The sequence below is a fragment of the Echinops telfairi genome, unplaced genomic scaffold (genome assembly GCF_000313985.2).
Source record: "Echinops telfairi isolate 266 unplaced genomic scaffold, ASM31398v2 ScPeMD7_7466;HRSCAF=8504, whole genome shotgun sequence".
NCBI classification, from domain to species: domain Eukaryota; kingdom Metazoa; phylum Chordata; class Mammalia; order Afrosoricida; family Tenrecidae; genus Echinops; species Echinops telfairi.
In genome coordinates this window covers 6,046,263-6,060,235 of record NW_022111366.1, presented here as the reverse complement: position 1 = coordinate 6,060,235, position 13,973 = coordinate 6,046,263, and the positions used below count along the sequence as shown (strand labels likewise).

Below are 13,973 nucleotides of genomic sequence, written 5' to 3'. Positions count from 1 at the left end.
CACCACCTCCACAACCACCACCATCACAATCAACACCTCCACCATCACCACCTCCATCTCTACTTCTACCACCTCCATCACCATCACCACCACCACTTCCTAAAAAACCCTATGGGACAGTTCTTCTCCATGACATGGGTCACTGTGAACTGGATTCAACTTAGCAGCACCTAACAATAGCAGCAGCAATCATCTAACTAGATCCACATGTCGCTAGGAGCCAGCTCACCCCGTCGCCCCTCTGCAGACCAGAAGGGGCGGGAGCCAGAGCCAGAGGCGGCGGATGGAAAGCAGGCAGACAGAGGAACCACTGTAGCACAATGGCCCATCGATCAACCTGAGCAAGATGCCAAAAGACAGTCCATTGCGGGCCACATTAGAGTCCCTGGCACTGGTCCCTCCTCAGAGTCTCCATCCACTGTGGACCCCACAGCTCCCCAGTGGGCGCCACTCGCCACAGAGGTCAACGAAGAGCAAAAGTCAGCCAGCGCCAAGCCTGTTCCTGGAAAGCAGTCAAACCTTAGACAGTGTCACCAATGGAGGGCTGGGGCAGGTACTGGCTTTCCTGAGAAAATAGAAAGCAGGCCAGGCCCCTAGCTGTCCTGGGGAAGATCACCCCACTGGTAAGGGGTCTGATGATACAGTCCTGAAGGTTAGCACCGTGGTAGAGTTACACATTGAAAATACCGATGCCGTGCTCAAAACCAGGAAACGCTGACCATTCCCGAAGGTCTCCGTGTCCCTGCACTGCTGATAGCTGGAGTTATCAGCAGCCAGAGGAGATAGGGATCAGTGTGTGTGTGTTGGGCTGGGGGTGGGGGTGCCTCTCAGCAGGAGCCTGTCATCAGCTGGTGACATATTCTCCAGGATCTCAGCAGGACCTCAGACACCCCACCCAGATAACTGCCTGGTGAGCAGCCACACAGCATACTGAGCGTGGAGACCAGAGGGCGAGGGGGAAACAGGGCATCCCAGCAACCAGCCGCAGGGGGGAGGACTGAGGCTTCCTTTCTAATCCTGCCCGCCCAGCCTTTTGCAGCCAGATATTTCTGGCTCCCCAAATTTAGGAAGGCTATTACAGACCAGACCAGCTCCAGGGGGATGGGAGCGGAGGACAGACTGTGCTCATTAATTTGGAGCTGACCTTGTCTGACAAGACTAACTCACCATACCTGTATAGCCGACAGCACGGCAGGAGGGCTACTGCCTAAATCCATTTTAGAGGAAAATACTCTTTTTTTTTCTCCCACGGGTTGTGAGTGAGGCAACAAAAGACCACCAAAACCAGATCCACTGTTCTTGCGGCGATTCTGACTCACAGCGACCCTACGGGACAGAGCAGGACTGCTCCTCCGTACGGTTCCTAAGGCTGGAAACCCTTTCGGGAACAGGCGGCCTCATCTTTCTCCTGCAGAGCAGCTGGTGGGTTTGAAGCAGCGGCCTTGCGGGCAAACAGCCCAACACTGAACCCACTGCACCACCAGCACCCCTTTACTGAGAGTCAATTCTGCCTCACAGGGACCCCACAAGACAGAGTAAAGCTGCCCCTGTGGGTTTCTGGGGGAACAAGTCTTTATGGGAGCAGGAAGCCTCCTCGTTCCCCCTCGGAGCTGCAGGCGGGTTCTAACTGCCGACCCACACGTACTCTCTCCTGCCACCAGGGCTCCTTCCGGAGAGAAAGGGACTGGGGAAACCGCTGTCAATCCCCCTGGGATAGGGCGGTGACACTGGTGCCTTTACAGTGTGCTGTGCTCACTCCTGAAGGCAAGGCAAGGCAAGGCTGGGGCAAGAGACACTGGGCCTGAGGTGAGGCCGCTTCACAGCAGTGGCTTCTGCCAAGCTCATTGTAGAGGAATGAATGTTGTGGACACTCATAGAAAAAAGAGCTCTGAATAGTATGGGTCGATGCTGCGCACTGCAGAGCCAGGAGGCCTCGGGTTTCACGCAGGGCTCAGCTGCAATCTGTCCCTTGGACGGCCAGCTAAGGAGAAGTCGGTCCCAGGCAGGTCTGGGCACAGGGCCAGTGTCCCCACACACGCACCATTTGGGGTATGTGGGATGAAAGCATTCCTGTCCACAGGCTGGACCTGGTACTTTCTGCCTCTGCTCCAGGGAACCAGGACATCTAAGGAGGGAGTCATTCTATCCCAGAAGTACAAACGAGGTATCTACAGGGAGGGTACGATCCAGAGACTTTGGACGATCTTTGACTCTCCTCCCTAAGGATGCGTTCCCTATATGGTAAAAGACGGAGAAGGGGCGAGAGAGAATAAATAAATAAAAACTGAGAGAGGCTACCTGGATAACCCTTACTGGTGTTAGCTGCTGCCAAGTTGGCCCGGCCTCACGGTGACCTAGTGCACAACAGAACAGAACGCTGCGTGGTCCGCCACCATGCCCAGGGCCGGTTGTCCTCTCTTCCAAGCCCATCTTTGTCTAAAAGCTCCACTGAAACCCGCTCAGTGTCATAGCAACATGCAAGCCCCATGACACACGGGCAGTGGCTGCCCAGGGGACACCCTGCCCTGGAACCAAACCTCAGCCTGAGGAACCGAAGGGCCAGAGCTCTCCCCATGAGCCACCACTGCCCCTCTGACCATCCTCAGAGTCCCTTGCACCTTCCCGGTTCTGTGTATTCAAAGCCCCAGGGCCTCCCCTAGCTGCATACATTCCCCTCTGTGGGGAACAGACACAGGAGGGAGGGAAGACGAGAAACCCTCTCATGATCCTGGGAGAAACAGAACACTTGGAAAACATATAAGCCAAGAGAGGCCCCGAACGTGGAATCAGAAGCACCACTCAGAACTGCAGGTTCAGAAAAGACCCGAACGAAGCACATCCGGGCTGAGCTGGGCCCTCGCCTGCAGGCCCTGCCTTTGCACCCAGGGGTGGAGTCAGTCTGGAGGGAAGGCGCAGGCCCCCAGGGCTGAACTGCAAGCCCGGGAGCAGGCGTGGCACGCCTGCTGCTGATGTGCCGTTAGCACAGTGGAAAACGTTTCCAGAAGGACACACCAGAAACCAGTCACAGCGGCAGTCTCTTGGGGGTGGGGGTGGTGAAAAGCAGACTTAATTTTCACTGATGTATACCTTCGTATCCTCTCTAATTAGTCACATGCGTGCATATTACCTATTCAAAAATATTGAACAAAGATACATGCCAGGCCAAGGTAAAATGTGGGGACAGTTTAAAAAACAGTAATTAAACATTCTGCCCAGAAAATTTAGCTTAAACATCCAGCGGAGGAGGAAAGCTGTGTGTGTGTGTGTGTGTGTGTGTGTGTGTGTGTGTGTGTGTGTCACAGTAAAGGAGAAAACAAGTGCAATCACAAAGAACCACGTGGTTCTGCCAAACCCACCTTTCTGCCCTCACTGCTCGCTCGCTCACACCTGCCTTCAAGCACCCACAGCAAGCTTGGCTTCCAGCCCAGAGCATCTCTGGCCTTCCTCCTCCTCCCTGCCCCGTCTCCCCAGTCAGCACTGCCCTGACACTTGCCTTGGGTGGTGCACACACCGAAGCCCTTGACTACGAACCAGAGGGCTGGCAGTTCAAATCAACTCAGAGGCACCTCACCCGGGAAGTTGGGGACCTGCTTCCAAAAGGTCACACAGCTTGAAAAGGCCTATCAAGCACAGTTCTCCAATGCACCCCTGGGCTTGCTGTGACTGGGAACCCAACGGGTCTGGTTTCCAGGAAACCCAGTGGCACAATGCTTGAGCGCTTGGCTGCTCACCAGAAGGTTGGAGGTTTGAACCCATCAGGGCTTACAGGGAGAACGGACCAGTCCAACAACTCCTGTAAAGACTGCAGCCAGGAAAACCCAATGGGGCAGTTTGCCATGAGTCAGCATCTACTCAACAGAGCACAGCAGCTCCGGCTTCTTGCCCATTAACTGGGTTGCCTACTAACCCCCAGGTGGTGCCTCCTACTCCCCCCTCCCACTCTGATCATACTATCCGAGAGGCCATCTGTTCCAGACCTTTCTGCACCCGTTCCAAAGCTGGCTGACCTCTCCTCCCCTGTACCCTTCTGACAACGTGGCTTTGCCGCCCCTCCCACGGAGGGCTCAGACCTAAGTTGCCTCTCCTCGAGACATCTCGGCAGCCTTCTGACCAAGGCACAAGAGACAGGCAAGCAGCCAGACCGCTCTGCACCCTCCCCCCTTTCAGGAAGCCCCACTAACCCACAGGAATCACTGTGGAGAGAAAGGCCCAAGGTCGCTGCAGAGGATGGGACACACAGCCACCCCCTGCTCCTGCAGCCACCTTCAGACTACAGTCTCAAGAGAGAGTCTGAGTCAGAACTGCCGGTCACTCCTGCATTCCTGGCCTACAGACTGGACAGAATAGAACTGCCCCTATGCGTTTCTAAGATTAGAACCCTTTACAGAAGTAGAAAGCCTCATCTTCCTCCCTCAGAGCTGCCGGTGGTTTCAAACTGCTGACCTTGTAATTCACAGCCCAACACAGAACCACTATGACACCAGGGCCCCCCTATTAGCCATGCTGTTGTGAGGTGCCCAGCTGGTTCTGACTCACAGAAACCCTGTGTACAACAGAATGAAGCACTGCCCCGCCCTGCACCAGCCTCACAATTGTTTTTATGTTGGAGCCCATGTTTTGCCCTAAAATATTTTGCTTTTTAATTAAACAAAAAAACTTCAAACTCACTGCCATGGAGTCAATTCTGACTGATAGCAACCCTATAGGATAAGACAGAACTGCCCCTGTGGGTTTCTGAGACTGTAACTCTTTACAGGAGTTTCTCCCGAAGAGCAGCTAGTGGTTTTGAACTGCTGATGTGGTGGTTTGCAGCCCAACACCTAATCACTAGGCCACCAGACAGCACCGGGTAAATAGAATCCCCCCCTCTGAACAACCGAATCCCAAGTGCACACTGCCCCATCTCACATTCACTGCCCCTTCCCCTTCTTGTTGGCTCTTTTATGGACTGAACTGTGTCCTCCAAAGAGAGCTGCTGAAGTCTTGACCCTTTCTTATCGGTGATTGTCACCTTGGCGTCTTTGAAGATGTCACCAGCTAAGTTAACCTGAGGTCACACTAGACTCTTACTCCCGTCTGAATTCCGTCCTTTAAAAAGGCACACACCGTGTGGGATTTCCTTACCGCTGTCCTGGAAAGGATGGCAGCAGTGTCTGGGTGGAGGGAAGGGTTAAAAGGCCCAGTTGCCCCTTGTAACAAAGGTCTGAAGATCTCCTTCTAAAAAGCCAGCCCATGAAAACCCTCTGGAGCACAGTGCTAGTGGGGCACACAGGGGGCTGGAATCAACCCTGGTTTCGGTTTAGTTAACCAATCCGCTGATCCCTCAGGTGCCAAACTCAATGTGTTCCAAATTCAAGTTTGAACACTGAAAAGTTTGAGCACGGAAGATATTTTTCCCATAAGAAATAACAGAAAATCAAGTCATTGGTTCTGAGGTCCCCAAATTACACTTAAAACTTCACTTTTCCAGGACTTGAGTCACTGTGGAGGTTTTCTAGCCTCCACACGTCGCTGTCTCAGAGACCATCACCGCTGAGCTGTTTCTGACTGACCAAATGAGCGGTCACTTTCCAGCCTCTCCCATGGCCTGGGTTCTGTGTTTCATGGCGAATGATTTCACACCTTTCACTACATTAGCTGCCTAATCACATTTCCCCCTCCAAAGTGCTAATAATGTTGACATGGCCAGGCTGTATTCGGCCTCCCAATCAGACAAGTAGTGACCTGATTCAAATTTCACAGCGATATCTTTCGTTAACGCTCCCGTGGGCTCACCGTTTCCCTCTTAGTCTGACCGAGGGTGTCACTCGCTCTTCAGAGCCCCGGTTCGGGCATGGCGCCTGTTTGAATGCACTGGCACAAGCACCATACGGTGGCTGAGTGAGAGCGGCGCTCACGTAGAGGCGAGGTGGGACGCGTGACTGCTCTGGGCCAGTACAGGCTTTTTCAAATGGGGTTTGCGGTTCGACTAGTGAGCAAAGTTACGGAAACCGGGATTTTTTTTTTTTTTCAAACTTTGCAGTATCCAAGTAGTGCAAAGTTTGAGCTGGGAGAACCATTGGACAACTGAGGTATCACTGTACAGACACCGACCTTGACCAAGCCCTCAGTCACCAATTCCAGATATTTATGTGAATGAATTCATTGTGTCTGTCCATGCTGCCTATACTTCGGTGTGTGTGTGGGGGGGGGGGGAGTCCAAAGGCTAATGTGTTTTACAGAGACCCTTTCATGAAGGCTAACAGACCACAGAGAGGAAGAGGGCGTCTGGATCATGGGGACCGTCGGCATGAGGTTACAATGGCGCCCAAGGATCCAGTCGTGCAGCTGCTTAAACAACAGGACGTGAACACAAAGAAACCCATCACCAAAGCATGACTGATGGCAGACGAGTTCATCACACACGGGCTAGGGAAGGGCCATGACTTGAATATGCGCACGACGGGCCATTGGAAAAGTAGTTCCAGGCACGGGTTCAGAGGGCCTCTGACCATCTCGGCTGGTCAGCCTGGCCAGGAAATGGCCCCTGACCCTTGGGGCCCCAGTACTCCAGTTCCCATCTGGGGAACTGGTAGGCAAGGTCCTGAGGCCCAGACGGATCCTCCTGCCCTGGCCAGGGGAGCCACGGCAAACGCTTTGCCTGGGGGCAAAACCCTTCTGATGCCTCTCGTCAACAGTCAAAGAGCTCAAGGGAGAGGCAACGGTGGAGTGAAACCTTCCACTGTGCGTCAGGTTGTTGTGAAGTGCTGCCAGTCGTCGCAACTCACAGGGGCCCCTTGTGTAACACAACGAAAACACCGCCCAGTCTTGTACCGCCCTCTCCACTCTTCTCATGTGGAGCCCAGTGCTACAGCTACGGTCTCAATCGGCTTGTCAAAGGGCTTTCTCCTTTTTGTTGCCCCTCTACCAAGCCATGGTTTGGATCAGCCGTACCTTAGTCCTCAAAGTAACAGCCTTGCTTTTCAACACTTCGAAGCAAGTCAACACTATAGAGCACACAGTACCCAGAATTCAAGTTCCAATCACCCCCGAGCAAGCCCCACTGTTGTCTGCCTGCCCCAACTTTCTCCTGGCAGAGTGGTCCATTCTCTCCTTCTCACCTCTCTTAACTGGACTCTCACTCACTGGACTGCCCCTCAGTTCTGCTTATTCCTAACAGATCCCACCCCCCAGCCCCTTCCTCACCAGCCCTCCCGCACAGTTCCACATCCACCTCCCCGACTTCCATACCTGGAGTTGCAACCGCCACCTCCCAGCCCACTACCCTCTCCGAATCCCCCCACACAGCAGAAAGGACTGTTTTATGTCTTGCACCCACGTTGTTCCCGAAAAGGCTCCAGGCAGCTTCAGCACAAAGCATTCTCATCCTCAAAAGCCTCACTCCCTCTCACTGCATCCATTCTGACCCACGTGGCTCTGCCCCGTGGGCTTCCAAGACTGGAACTCTTTGTGGGGGCGGGCAGAACGCAGTATCTAACTGCTGATCCTGGGGTTAGCAGACTGATGCATAACCCACCCCACCATCAGGGTTCTGACTCTCAGCCTCAGACACCGTCGTGGCCACCCTCATTCCTGGACACTGAAACTCGTCCTCCGTCATTTCAAGAGTCACCCCTGGCTAGGAGGTCTCCAGCCTGCACCCACAGTAGAAGGCAAATTCATAAAGCACCCCAGGCCCCTTCACCTGGAATGGTCTTCTCTGGGCCCCACACCCAGCCAGCTCCTAGTCACACTTTAAGTCCCAGTGCGTTTGTCATCTCTCCTGGGAAATCTCCGCCTCCTCCTCAGGCAGTTAGTCACCCTCTTTGTGTGCTTGCACTGAGCCGAAAATTATCTCCACATCAGCCTCAGGAGCCTCAGGGGATTGGAGGTCAGAACTCTATCTTAACCCATCTTTGTATGCTGTTCTGTTTTCAGACAATAAACATACAACCAAAGCCAGTTAGTTGCCCCTGACTCTCGCCCAGTTCCTGTTGTTTTCAGAGAACTGTTCCCTTGAGTTCTCAAGGGTGTGATCTTCCTCAGAAGATCACCTGGCCTTTCTTCCCTGGTATCTCTGGGGGGATTTGAACCACCAGCCTTTTGGTTAGTAGTTGAGCATTTAACCTCTCGCTCCACTTCAAGAGTCCTCTTCGAACGGTGCCGACAAACAAAACAAAAAGTGACAACCTACCAAACCCATTGCCCTCACGTGGGTTCAATCGTAACTAATCAATGCTTGTGGGGTGAACAAATTGGTTATTCTCTTGGATCCCCATTTCCACCTCTGCTCTAACACACGCTTCTCCTCTCTGCTCGGCACCTCACCCCTGCTTCCTCTCTGAAGGCCTCCCAGGGCCCCTCATCTCGCAGGCCCTCCTGCAAGCCCCACTCGGCAACTACTTCCCTGGGATCCACTCCGGTACCAGTTCTTACAATTCTTCCCCTCGGAGTCCTGGGGCACAGAGGCTGCGAGTTGGGCTGTTCATGGCAAGGTCAGCAGTTCGAAACCACAGCCACTCCAAGGGAGCCAAGGGAGAAAGCTGTTCTACTCCCGGGAAGAGTTGCCGTCTCGGAAACTCACAGAGCAGTTCTACCTTGTCCTACAGGGCGGCGAGGAGTCCACATCTGCTCGACGGCAGTGTTGCTGAGCAGCTGCTCAGTCTTCAGGCTGGGGTCCCATGCACTTCTCAGCAGCCCGAGCTCCCTTCTCAGGCCTCAAGCGCATCGAGCCGGACGCTGGTGACCCCTTCCCCGCACCGCGCTCAGGACAACCGTCAGGCACACGGCTCTGAGTCTGGGAGAAAGGAGTCTGTGATAGCCTTAGAGACAGACCGTGATGTTCTCAGCGTCCTCGGTCTTAAGCCGAGAAAACAGCAGGGCGCCATGGGACTCTGGCTCTGCCACGTAGCAGCGCAAGCCTGTCAGCCGAGCGAATGAAAAAATGCCCTGGGGAGCCGTCTTCCGTCTTCCAGTACCATCAACTCCTCTCCGGGGCAAAGCGACCCACAAGAGCCGAGTAGAACTGCACTCCTGGGGGCTTTCTGGGCTGGGACCTTTTGGCAGCGGATTACCAGGCCTTTCTTCCGAATCACATCTGGATGGGTGTGAACCTGCCAACTCCTGGCTAGTAGTTGAACACCTAACTCTACCCAGCAGCCAAGACCCTCAAGAGTCGCATGATCTGCCCAGGACGATGAGCCAGCCAGGGAGGAGACCCTGAAACCCCCGCCCCCTGCCCAGTGCGGCATTCTCCCCACCCACCCCTCCTCATGCCACAGACGGCATCGCCACCAGAAGTCCTGGCTAGCATCCAGGAGTATTTTCCTTCCTGGCTGTAAAACACACTGTGACAAATGGCTCCACAGATCTACTGGCCGTGGAGAGGAGCAGATGGAGCTGCAATTCACACTATTAACTTAATTCTATTTGATGCTGCTTCAAATTAGGGCATTTTATCTAGAAATTATAAAAAGCAGAGAGAGAGAGAGAGTGTTGGGGGTGGGGGCGGGGACAAGGAGAGCACGTCCCTAGTAAATAAGCCTGCTGGAGGTTCATTTATAAATCTATATGCTCTGGGCACCCTCATTGATGGCGGGTGTTGATAGCTGTTGTTTTTCTAATCCATTCTGCCTTACTCTCCCTCCACCTTTAAGTCCTGACTGCACGGAATGAGAGGTTCCCGGGGGCCCTTGGCACTGACCATCGACCCCAGCTTGAATCCCCCGGACCTACAGAGCACAGTCCTCACAGCAGCCCCCAGGTCAAAGCTCTCTTGGGAGTTCTGCTTTGAACGTGGGCACAGGGGTTCTGGGTCTAGAAGGAGCCCAATCTCACCTATCCACTTGGCACACGAGCGCAGCACGCCCAGGGCAGCAGACGCTGGCTCGGGCCCTGGAGTACCCGAGAGAGATGCACCACAACAGCCTCGGCCATCAAGGAGCTTCTCTGCAGGAAGGGAACCAGGGACTTCCACAAGCCTCTCCCGCTCCGGCAGCTGCTCCCCTGGCTTCGCAGCTCCAGGCCTCTCGTGGAGGTTCCTGCGACACAGAGGCAGTGCCTGCCCCACTCCTGACAAGCAGGCTCCAGCTGTGTCTGCCCCTCACAGCAGGCTTGCCCAGGAGCGAGGGCCATCCTTCCGTGTGGTCTCCCATCATCTTGACTCTAGACACTAACCTTCTGTGAGTGCGGACAGGAACTGCTTTGTTTGGGGCCCACATCACATGGCAGAGGGCTCCTGCCAGGTGGGACCCTAAACCCTCGCCTCTGCACCCCCTCCTACACAGCTGGATTCTAGAGAGAACCACAAACCTACAGCCATGGAGCCACCCGACTCGCAGCCGCTCTCTCCCAAAGTTCCCAAGGTTGTGCACTGACACTGTCTGTTAGGCTGCTAACCACCACAGCAGCAAAGCCACCAGGCACTTCTCAGGAGGAAGATGCGGCTCTCTGTTCCAGCAAAAACCTTTCACTGCCATCGGGTTGATGCCAACTCACGGCGACCTTATAGGACAGGATGGAACTGCCCAGGAGTTTCCAGGGCTGTAACTCTTTACAGGCGTAGAAAGCCCTGTCTTTCTCCTGCAGAGTGCTTGGTGGCTTCGAACTGCTGGCCTTTCTCATAGCAGCCCAACACACAACCATGCGGAAACCCTCTAAGAGGGTCACTGTGAAGGTCACGTGAGTGGAAATTGACTCTCTGGCAGTGGGTCTGGTTTTTTATTTGTATTTTTTTAATATTACAGAAGCAGACTGCCACATCGTTGCTCCCCTGAAGCTGCTGGTGGGTTTGAACAACTGACCTGTCCATTACCAGTTGGGCACTTAACCACCATGCCACCAGGGCTCCTTTAGGAGGAAAACACAGGGGCTTGGATGTATTCCCCGCTCCATTTCACCTGTTAGGAACAAGGCAGCTGTCAGCCTACCTGTCAAGATCAATTCTTATCTTACTTGTCAACTGACAAACCTGCTGTCCCTTCTTCGCATGGCGCCACAGAGAAGGCAGCGGTGGCTCAGAGGGACAGTTCTCACCTTCCATGCAGGCGACCTCGATTCTGCTCTGGGCCAACGCACCTCATGCACCGCGGGCACTGTTCTGTCAGGGCGGCTGGGTGCTGCCGTGCTGCTGAGCGGGATGTCTGTGAGCTTCTAGGCTAAGACAGACTACGAAGACTTTCAAGATTCACTGAACGAAAGGCCTGTGGGTCACAACAGCCTCACCCCTAATAGGTGGACTGCACTTTGTGGTATGGGGGTTTGCCATCACTAGGGGCCTCCTGGACAGCAGTTCACAGCAGCAAGACGACACCCCATGGTGGTGATGAGCACGACCCCCACCTTCCCCAAAGGCACTCAGAACAAGGAGAAAGGCCAAGGACAGACGCCTACAACAGCCTGGCTCAGCCAGAGACACCAGAGAGGCACATTTCACGGGTGGATGTTTGGGGAGTAGATCTCCAACCTCTCTTCACGGTCAAGCTCAGTGTGGAAGCTCTATGGAAACCTGTTTCACATCATGGCCACACACCAGTTCCACTCACAGGCGGGGGGGTGGCTGTCCAAGAGGCGGATTGGCTAAACCGAGAACCCTGGCCTCCCACATGAAAGACGCGACCCCTAACCTCTGACCGACCACTGCCGGCCTCCGTTATCCTAATTGCCCTGCAAAATGAATGCACTGCTCTCTACTTGCAAGGGCAGGGTCTTCGTGCTGCTATTGTCTACGCTCTGTCGGCCCCTGGTACCGTCTATCCCGTCCCTGCCCATCTAGTGACGATCAAACGCTCCCTCCTCATTGTTATGAGGAAAATAAATGACTAACAATTGCAGTTTGGTAGGCAAAGGCTTGCAAAACCACTTGTAATACAGCAACGGTGTTCCCTGGACTTCCTTCAAAAAATAAGACAGGAAGGATGAGCAAGTCAAGGTCTCAATAAAGCAAGGCTGGCCGTGAACTGATTAGCTGTGGAAACAGGGTGATGTGTGCATGAGGGGTCGTTATCCTATTGTCTCCACTTTAGTGTGCTGGGAATTTTCCGTCATAAAAAATTTAAAGGAGGGAGAGCGGTGGCAAGAGCGACTACTTGTGAAACAAAGAGTGAAATTAAAAAAGAACCGATAAGCATGAAAGGCGGGCAGGAATGAGCAAAGGGCGGAGGGGTGGTGGTGGAGGGGAGGGGGCAATGACAGCAAAGGGAAAACAAGGGAAAGGAATCAGTGAAGTCATCCAGCTGTTTCGCCCTTCACAACCACAATGGCAGGGAGGGTTATGTAGCAAACTGTTATTAGGGGCCTTGGAGTCTGTTGGTTCTGACTCAGGGCGACCCTGGGAACAACAGCACAAAACACTGCCCTGCTGGCACGGTGGTGATGGGCTCGGCTGCCACCCCCAATATCAGCAGTTCAAAACACCAGGCACTACACGAAGCTTTCTACCCCACACAGATTTACAATCTCGGAAACCCATGGGGTCAGTTCTACCCTGTCCTGTGGGGTCACCTTGGATTGGAATCAACCCCATGGCAGTGAGAGAAACACCGTTTGCACCATCCATCCGTCAGTGGGTTGTGTTGCGGTGGGTTGTGTGCTGCTGGAAGTTCTGCCACTGGTATTTCACGTTCCAACAAGGTCGCCCACGGAGGACGGGTTTCAGCGGAGCTTCCAGAGGAAGGAAGACTAGGGAGAAAGGCCTGGCTGTCTACTGCTGACACTGACCTCTGAAAAGCCTATGGGCCACGACAGAACACCGTCTGGCTCACTTACTCGGGCCACATCATCAGGGAGGGAGTGCGAGAGGAGGATGTCATGTGGGTAAGGCAGGGGCCCCCACCCCCAGATGAGATAGGCTGGCAGAGTCACCTCGGCGACAGGCTCAAGCACGCCAGCGAGGGTGAGGAAGACGCAGCCCAGGCAACACCTCATTCAGTCACAACAAGGCTGCCAGGAGCCAGTGGACCCACTGGCAGCGGACAACAGCAAAGATGTTTTCAACGGTCAGGAAATCAGAGCAGTAGCAGTAGCACTTAACACAAGTCATAAGAGGGTTACAGTGCTGTGTGTGCTGGGTTGCTGAGTCGGCATGACACAAGACAGTGGGTTGTGTTGGTACTGAGATAATGATCATCATTCAACGTACTGAAAACTTTTTCTTTAAAATATAAGGGTGCTTCCAAAAGCTCATGAGAAAAAAAATCCATTGTCATGTCATTCTTCCATTTCTCCTTATACGTTTTGAAGCCCTCTTATCCTACGGCCTGGTGGCAGACGGCGTTTCCAAAGGGCAGCGGTTGGAATCCACCATGAGCTCCTCAGGAGAAAGGTGAGCTTTCTGCTCACAGAGCGATTGACAACCTCAGAAACCCCTGGGCAGGTCTCTCCTGTCTCTAACACTGACTCCATGGCAGGAAGCATGGGACTGCTAACCGGGAGAGCAGCAGTTCATACCCACCAGCTGCTCCTCCAGAGAGAGATGAGGCTGTCTGCTCCCATAAAGAGTTACAGCCTCACAATCCCTACAGAGTGTCGTTGTGAGTAAGAATGGACTCATGGTAGTGTGTGTTGTTGTTGTTTTTCTTCTTTTATTTACAAGCCCCCTAAAGGCCTGCACCATCCCTGGAAGCACTGCAATACGAGGCTGATGTGCAGAGTGGATAAAGCAAGCTCCTGGTCCAACTTCCACTTGCAAAAATACACTTAATATGTTGTCCTCAGATAGAGAACGTATCAGATATTAAACTGATAAGAACAGAAACTACACTTGATCTTAGCCAAAAGGCCAAGAAGCGATTGTAGTGTATGTTTTTTTGGTTTGTTTTGTATTTGTAGCACGTCATTGGTTTTCCTAAGCTTAAAAATTTCTTTGGTAGTATGTGCAGAATTACAAAAAGATTAAAAACAAACTAACCCTCATTTTCATTAAAAAGTTGGGTCTTCAGAGCACACAGGAACAGATGACGGGGGAGGAGGAGAGACTGGAGCACATCCTGACCCAC

General features: G+C 53.5%; 1 protein-coding gene and 1 non-coding gene across 4 annotated transcripts in view; both read right to left on the bottom strand.

Annotated features, from left to right (window-relative positions):
• The window catches only part of IGSF3 (immunoglobulin superfamily member 3), a 121,848-nt gene that overhangs the window by 72,143 nt on the left and 35,732 nt on the right, over positions 1 to 13,973 (bottom strand). The gene's annotated exons all lie outside the window — the stretch shown is intronic.
• Positions 13,578 to 13,768, bottom strand: LOC115873166. The gene has a single exon (XR_004048262.1). It is a non-coding gene; the product is annotated as a U2 spliceosomal RNA (small nuclear RNA).